The sequence below is a fragment of the Gymnodraco acuticeps genome, unplaced genomic scaffold (assembly GCF_902827175.1).
Source record: "Gymnodraco acuticeps unplaced genomic scaffold, fGymAcu1.1, whole genome shotgun sequence".
Classification (NCBI taxonomy): Eukaryota; Metazoa; Chordata; class Actinopteri; order Perciformes; family Bathydraconidae; genus Gymnodraco; species Gymnodraco acuticeps.
In genome coordinates this window covers 5,245,960-5,252,399 of record NW_022990701.1, presented here as the reverse complement: position 1 = coordinate 5,252,399, position 6,440 = coordinate 5,245,960, and positions in this window count along the sequence as shown.

The window sequence follows — 6,440 nt, the reverse complement described above, 5'->3', positions numbered from 1 at the left end:
TCGGGTTCCGCCCGTGCGGGGATTACCGCCGACTCAACGACGCCACTATGCCTGTCCGCTATCCATTCAGGACTTTTTGGCGCATCTGGCCGGTACGGATTAATCATCAATCCTGCAAAGTGCCAGTTCGGGGTGTCTGACATTGATTTCCTGGGGCACCGCGTCACCAAGGGCGGTGCGGCACCTCTGCCGGCGAAGGCTGTTGCGGCTTTTCCTCGCCCGCTCACAGCCCGGTCACTCCGTGAGTTTCTGGGGATGGTGACCTTCTACCACCGTTTCATCGCCCGGGCCGCATACATCATGCGGCCGCTGTATGAAGCATTGAAGGTCAAGACCCCCGACCAGGCGATCGACTGGACGGCAGAGGCGGACGTCGCTTTTGCTGAGGTCAAGACCGCGTTGGCTCAGGCGGCTTTGCTGGCACACCCATCATCTACGGCTCCCATCTCCATCACCACGGACGCGTCGGACTACGCGGTCGGCGCGGTGCACGAGCAGTGGGTGGAGGGCGCTTGGCAGCCGCTTGCCTTTTTCAGCCGCCAGCTGACGCCCAGAGAACGCAGGTACAGCGCTTTTGACCGTGAGCTCCTGGGTCTTTATTTGGCCGTGCGGCACTTCCGTTTCATGCTGGAAGGCCGGGAGTTTACGGCGTTTGTCGACCACAAGCCACTCACTTTCGCCATGTCTAAAGTGGCGGAGCCTTGGTCGGCACATCAGCAGCGGCAGCTTTCCTACATCTCTGAGTTCACCACAGACATTAAGCACGTGGCTGGCAAGTCGAACCTGGTTGCAGATTGCCTCTCCAGAGTCGTCTTCGGAGCCGTCCAGTTGGGACTGGACTATACTCGCATGGCGGCGGACCATGTCACAGACCCCGGCGTCCAGGCTCTGAAGGTGGAGGGCGCGGGGCTGCGCTTGGAGGACGTGGTGTTCGGCGACGCGGGCGTTACCCTCCTGTGTGACGTCTCCACAGGCCTGTCGTTCCCGCCAGCTGGAGGCGCTCTGTGTTCGAGGCAGTGCACGGACTGTCACACCCCGGCGTTAAGCCTTCGGTGCGCTTGGTGGCCGCGAAGTTCGTCTGGCATGGGCTGAAAAAGGACGTGAGGACTTGGGCTGGTGAGTGCGTGGCTTGTCAGCGCGCTACGGTGCACCGCCACACGAAGGCCCCTTTGGAGCGTTTCCTGGTGCCAGAGAGGAGGTTTGACCACGTCAACATCGACCTGGTTGGTCCATTGCCCTCCTCTCAGGGCTTTTCCTACCTCCTCACCATGGTGGACAGGACGACCCGTTGGCCGGAGGCGGTCCCGCTCGTTTAGACGTCAGCCGCGGACGTTACCCGGGCCTTCATTGCAACGTGGGTGTGTCGTTTTGGCACCCCGTCGGACATTACCTCAGACAGGGGCTCTCAGTTCACGTCCGAACTCTGGAACGCCGTGGCAGGCGGTTTGGGGGTTAAGCTGCACAGGACTACCGCTTACCACCCTCAGGCTAACGGCCTCTGCGAGCGCTTCCATCGCTCCATGAAGGCGGCCCTCAAAGCCGGCCTTAAGGACGGGAATTGGGTCGACAAGCTGCCCTGGGTGATGCTGGGCCTGAGGACTGCGCCTAAAGAAGACCTGCAGTGCTCTACGGCTGAGATGGTCTACGGGCAGCCGTTGAGAGTTCCAGGGGATTTCCTCTCTAACGCATCGGCTCCCTGGTCGGCGTCGGCCCAGCGGGCTTTCCTGCAGGACGCCGCTGAGGCCTTTGCTCCAATCCCTACTACTCAGCACGGTACTCAGGTGTCCCAGGTTCCCGCAGAGCTCCGCTCGGCAGAGCACGTGTTCATCCGGCACGATGCGCACAGAGGCCCCCTGCAGCCCCCTTATGATGGGCCTTTCCGGGTCTTGGAGCACGGGGACAAGCACCTGGTGGTCGACCTGGGTGGCAAGGCCGAGCACGTCTCGGTGGACCGGGGTGAAGGCTGCTCACCTGGACTTGGACCAGCCTGTGGTGCTGGCTCAACCTCCGCGACGGGGCCGGCCTCGTCCCCTGTCACGGATTTAAGACCTGTTGTTCCGGTCCCTCCCCTTCCGGGAGCCGCACAGGCGGAAGTCACTTTTCCGACTCCCGTGCTCAGGAGTCGTGGGGGTCGGTGTGTCGTTCCTCCCCGCAATGCTGATTTTGTTTATGTGTGAATTCTGGGGGGGCTTGTGTGGTGACACGTTATTGGACATAATTCACCTTGCTTACTGTGTTGCCACACGGACCCTTTAGTGGGGAACACCTGTAGCTTTAGCTGCCATTCCTGCTAGCTCATCAGGCAGAGCAGTGCATGTGTTAACCTCTCTAATATTAATGGATAATAAAGATTGGAACTCCATTCTTAATACACCGCCTCCGACTCTCTTTTCACGGCACTACAATAGCCCAATATCACAAATGTTACATTTGTCTCAGTGGACTTCACAGTTTGTACAGAATATCAGTATGACAATACGACACCCTCTGTCCTTAGACCCTCACATCGTACAAGGAAAAACTTCCGGAGAAAACCCACAGTTTAAAGGGAAAATGGGAGAAACCTCAGGGAGAGCAACAGAGGAGGGATCCCTCTCCCAGGACGGACAGACGTGCAATAGATGCCGTGTGTAAATTGAAAAGATAATACATTTGCAACATAGGTAGTTCAAATGTTTGGAAATGCATGTGTGTATAATAGGAAGATGAATCCACGAGGATATCCATCCAGGACTTATGATCCAGGACCACAGCCACGACTCAAGATCCAGGGCTCGCGATCCAGGACACAGGACCGCAGCAACAGGATCATCCATGACTCCGGATCCCGGCGTATATAGACACCAAAAAGAAAGAAATTTGGGGAAGCTGGGTTATTCGGAACATGAGAGTACAAGATGTCCCCCGACAAACTAAGCCTATATTAGCAAAACTAGGGGCTGAATCTAATCAGCCCTAACTATAAGCTTTATCAAAAAGGAAGGTCTTAAGCGCACTCTTAAAAACGGATAGGGTGTCTGTCTGCCGCCTGAACACAAACTGGAAGCTGATTCCACAAATGTGGAGCTTGATAAGAAAAGGCTCTGGCTCCCATTGTACTTTTAGAGACTCTAGGAACGACCAACAACCCTGCATTCTTGGAACGCAATGCCCGATTACAGTGTTTTTCAAAGTGGGGGCCCCGACCCCCCGGGGGGCCGCCAGGGGGGTCATGCAAAGTTTGAGGGAAAGGGGAATCTTTTTTTTTTAAAGTTACATTTTTTTGGAGGATTTTATTAATAACTGCATATCTATCAATCTATGTGTCCTTTGATGCCAATCTTTTAATATTTTTTACTTATTCATATATATATATATATAATATATATTTTTTTTAAATCACACGACCGCCCTTCAAGCCAATCAGAATCGAGCTACTGAGAGTGAAACTGAGTATCTGATCAGCTTTTGGAGCAAGTGAGAGCTAGTGAATATTTCGCTCTGCAGCTGGATGAGAGCACGGATGTAGCAAATATTGATGTTTATATATATGAATATAAATATGTTTATTGTTAATATTACTGTTGAATATTATATATAATATTATTAAGGCATAAGTAGCTTTCAAAAATGCTAAAAATATATGTTAATTGTTCATATTACTGTTCAAAATTATATAATATTATAAAGACAGAAATCACTTTAAAAATGCTTTAAAAATATGTTTACTGTTGATATTACTGTTTAATATTGTGTTAAGAATGTTCATAACAGAAGACACAATGAATTTAATAAATGACAAACAAAAGATAAATACAAAACATTTTAGAAGAATAACTGATTATTAATTATTAATACAAATATATATTAAGAAAATGTATTAAGCTGTATGATTAATTTGTCATATTATCCATCATAATGTACTGATCATTTAAAAAAAAATTGCAACAGGGGGGTCCCCGCCAGACGATAATGCTATATGGGGGTCCTTGGCATGGCAAAGTTTGGGAACCCCTGCCCTAGTAGGACAGTAGGGTATAACGAGTTATTTAAGGTAAGATGGCGCCTGCCCATTAAGGGCTTTGTAGGCGAGAAGAAGAATTTTAAATTCTATCCTGTGTTCTATAGGGAGCCAGTGTAAGGCAGCCAGAACAGGAGTAATGTGGTCCCTTTTCCTAACTGGTTAGTACACGAGCTGCAGCATTTTGAATCAGCTGAAGCGACTTGACTGACTTCTTGGTACACCCTGATAATAAGGAGTTACAATAATCCAGCCTTGAAGTAACAAATGCATGGACTAGTTTCTCTGCATCGTTTTGAGACAAGATATGCCTGATTTTTGCAATGTTACGTAGATGGAAGTAGGCGGTCCTTGAAATTGATTTTATGTGTGCGTTAAAGGATCAATCCTGATCAAATATAACACCAAGATTCCTTACAGTCTCACTGGAGGCCAAATGAATGCCATCCATAGTTAGTATATCTTTAGATAATTTGTTTCGTAGATTATTCGGGCCAAGTACAATAACTTTAGTTTTGGTCGTGTTTAACATCAAAAAGTTTAAGGTCATCCACGTTTTTAAGTCCTTGAGGCAGTCTTGAATTTTATTTAGATGATTAATTTCATCAGGCTTGATTGATAAATATAGTTGAATATCATCCGCATAACAATGAAAGTTTACAGAATGATTCCTTATAATATTGCCTAATGGACGCATACATAATGTGAACAAAATACGTCCGAGCACTGAGCCCTGTGGCACTCCATGGCTAACTTTGGTTTGCGTGGAAGATTCATCGTTGACACGTACACACTGAGAGCGTTCGGATAGATAGGACCTAAACCAGCCCCCTGTATGCCTAAATGCTCTAGTCTTTGCAATAAGATATCATGGTCGATAGTATCAAATGCAGCACTGAGATCGAGCAAGACAAGAATAGAGACACGTCCCTTGTCAGAGGCTATTAGAATGTCATTTGTGACTTTAACCAGAGCTATGATGTGTTCTAACGCCAGATTGAAAATCTTCAAATAAATCATTGTTTTTTAAGTAATCACACAACTGTTTTGCGACCGCTTTCTCAAGAATTTTTGAGAGGAAGGGAAGATTAGAAATAGGTCTATAGTTGGCTAAAACCTCTGGATCGAGGTTGTGCTTTTTAAGAAGCGGTTTTATCACTGCTACTTTGAATGACTGTGGAACATGATAATAAAGACATATTCATAATATTTAATAAAGAAGTGCTAATTAATGGAAAAACTTCCTTCAACACTTTAGTTGGAATTGCGTCTAACATACACATTGATGGTTTAGAAGAGAGAATCATTGAATTTAATTGTTCAAGGTTAATGGCTGAAAAGCATTCTAGTTTACTATCTAGTGTAATATTAGAACTTACGTTTCCGGGAGCTGTTGATAACACTATACTGGTCAAAGGCAAGAGGTCGTTAATTTTGTTTCTAAGAGTAACAATTTTATCGTTAAAAAAGCACATACAATCATTACTACTGAGTGCTAGGGAGGCGTGTGGCGCAGTGGATAGAGCCTTGGTGTTGGGATCAGGGGGTCACAGGTTCGAACCCCACTGCAGTCAGCATGTCGTTGTGTCCCTGGGCAAGACACTTCAACCCAAATTGCTCCTGTGGGGATTGCCCACAGTATTGAGTATGGAAGTCGCTTTGGATAAAAGCGTCTAACAAGTAACATGTAATGTAATGTAATGCTATGGGAATAGAAGGCTCAATCTAGCTATGGCTCTCTGTCAGCCTGGCTACAGTGCTGAAAAGAAATCTTGCATTATTCTTATTCTCATCTATTAATGAAGAGTAGTAGGCTGCTCTCGCTTTACGCAGTGCTTTCTTATATTCATTGAGAGTAATATGCCAAATTAAACGAGATTCTTCAAGTTTAGTGGAACGCCATATCCTTTCAAGTTGTCTCGACTTTTGCTTTATTTTGCGGGTTTCGGCATTATGCCATGGAGCTAATCTATGTTGTTTTATTTTCTTCTTTTTCAAAGGAGCAACAGAGTCTAATTTTATTCACAGCACATCTGTAGCACTATCAACAACATGATCAATTTGGGGTGGTGTACATTTTGTATAAGTTTCCTCCCTTACATGCAGACATGCTATCGAGTTAAGTATTGGTGGAATATCTTCCTTAAATTTGGCTATAGCACTAAAAGATAGGTTTCTGCTGCAGGAGCTTTTGACTAATGCTTTGTAGTCTAGTAACAGTACTTCAAAAGTTACTAAGAAATGGTCGGATAAAGCAGGATTTCAATACCATAAGTCAGAACAAGGTCGAGTGTGATTATAGCAGTGGGTTGGTTTATTTACACTCTGACGAAAACCAACATAATCTAATAGAGTTAACAATAAGGTGAGGACACGACAGATAAAAAAGTGTTTCTATTTGCGCATTTCAAGGAGAGATTGTATCTATGGGTTCAGATTC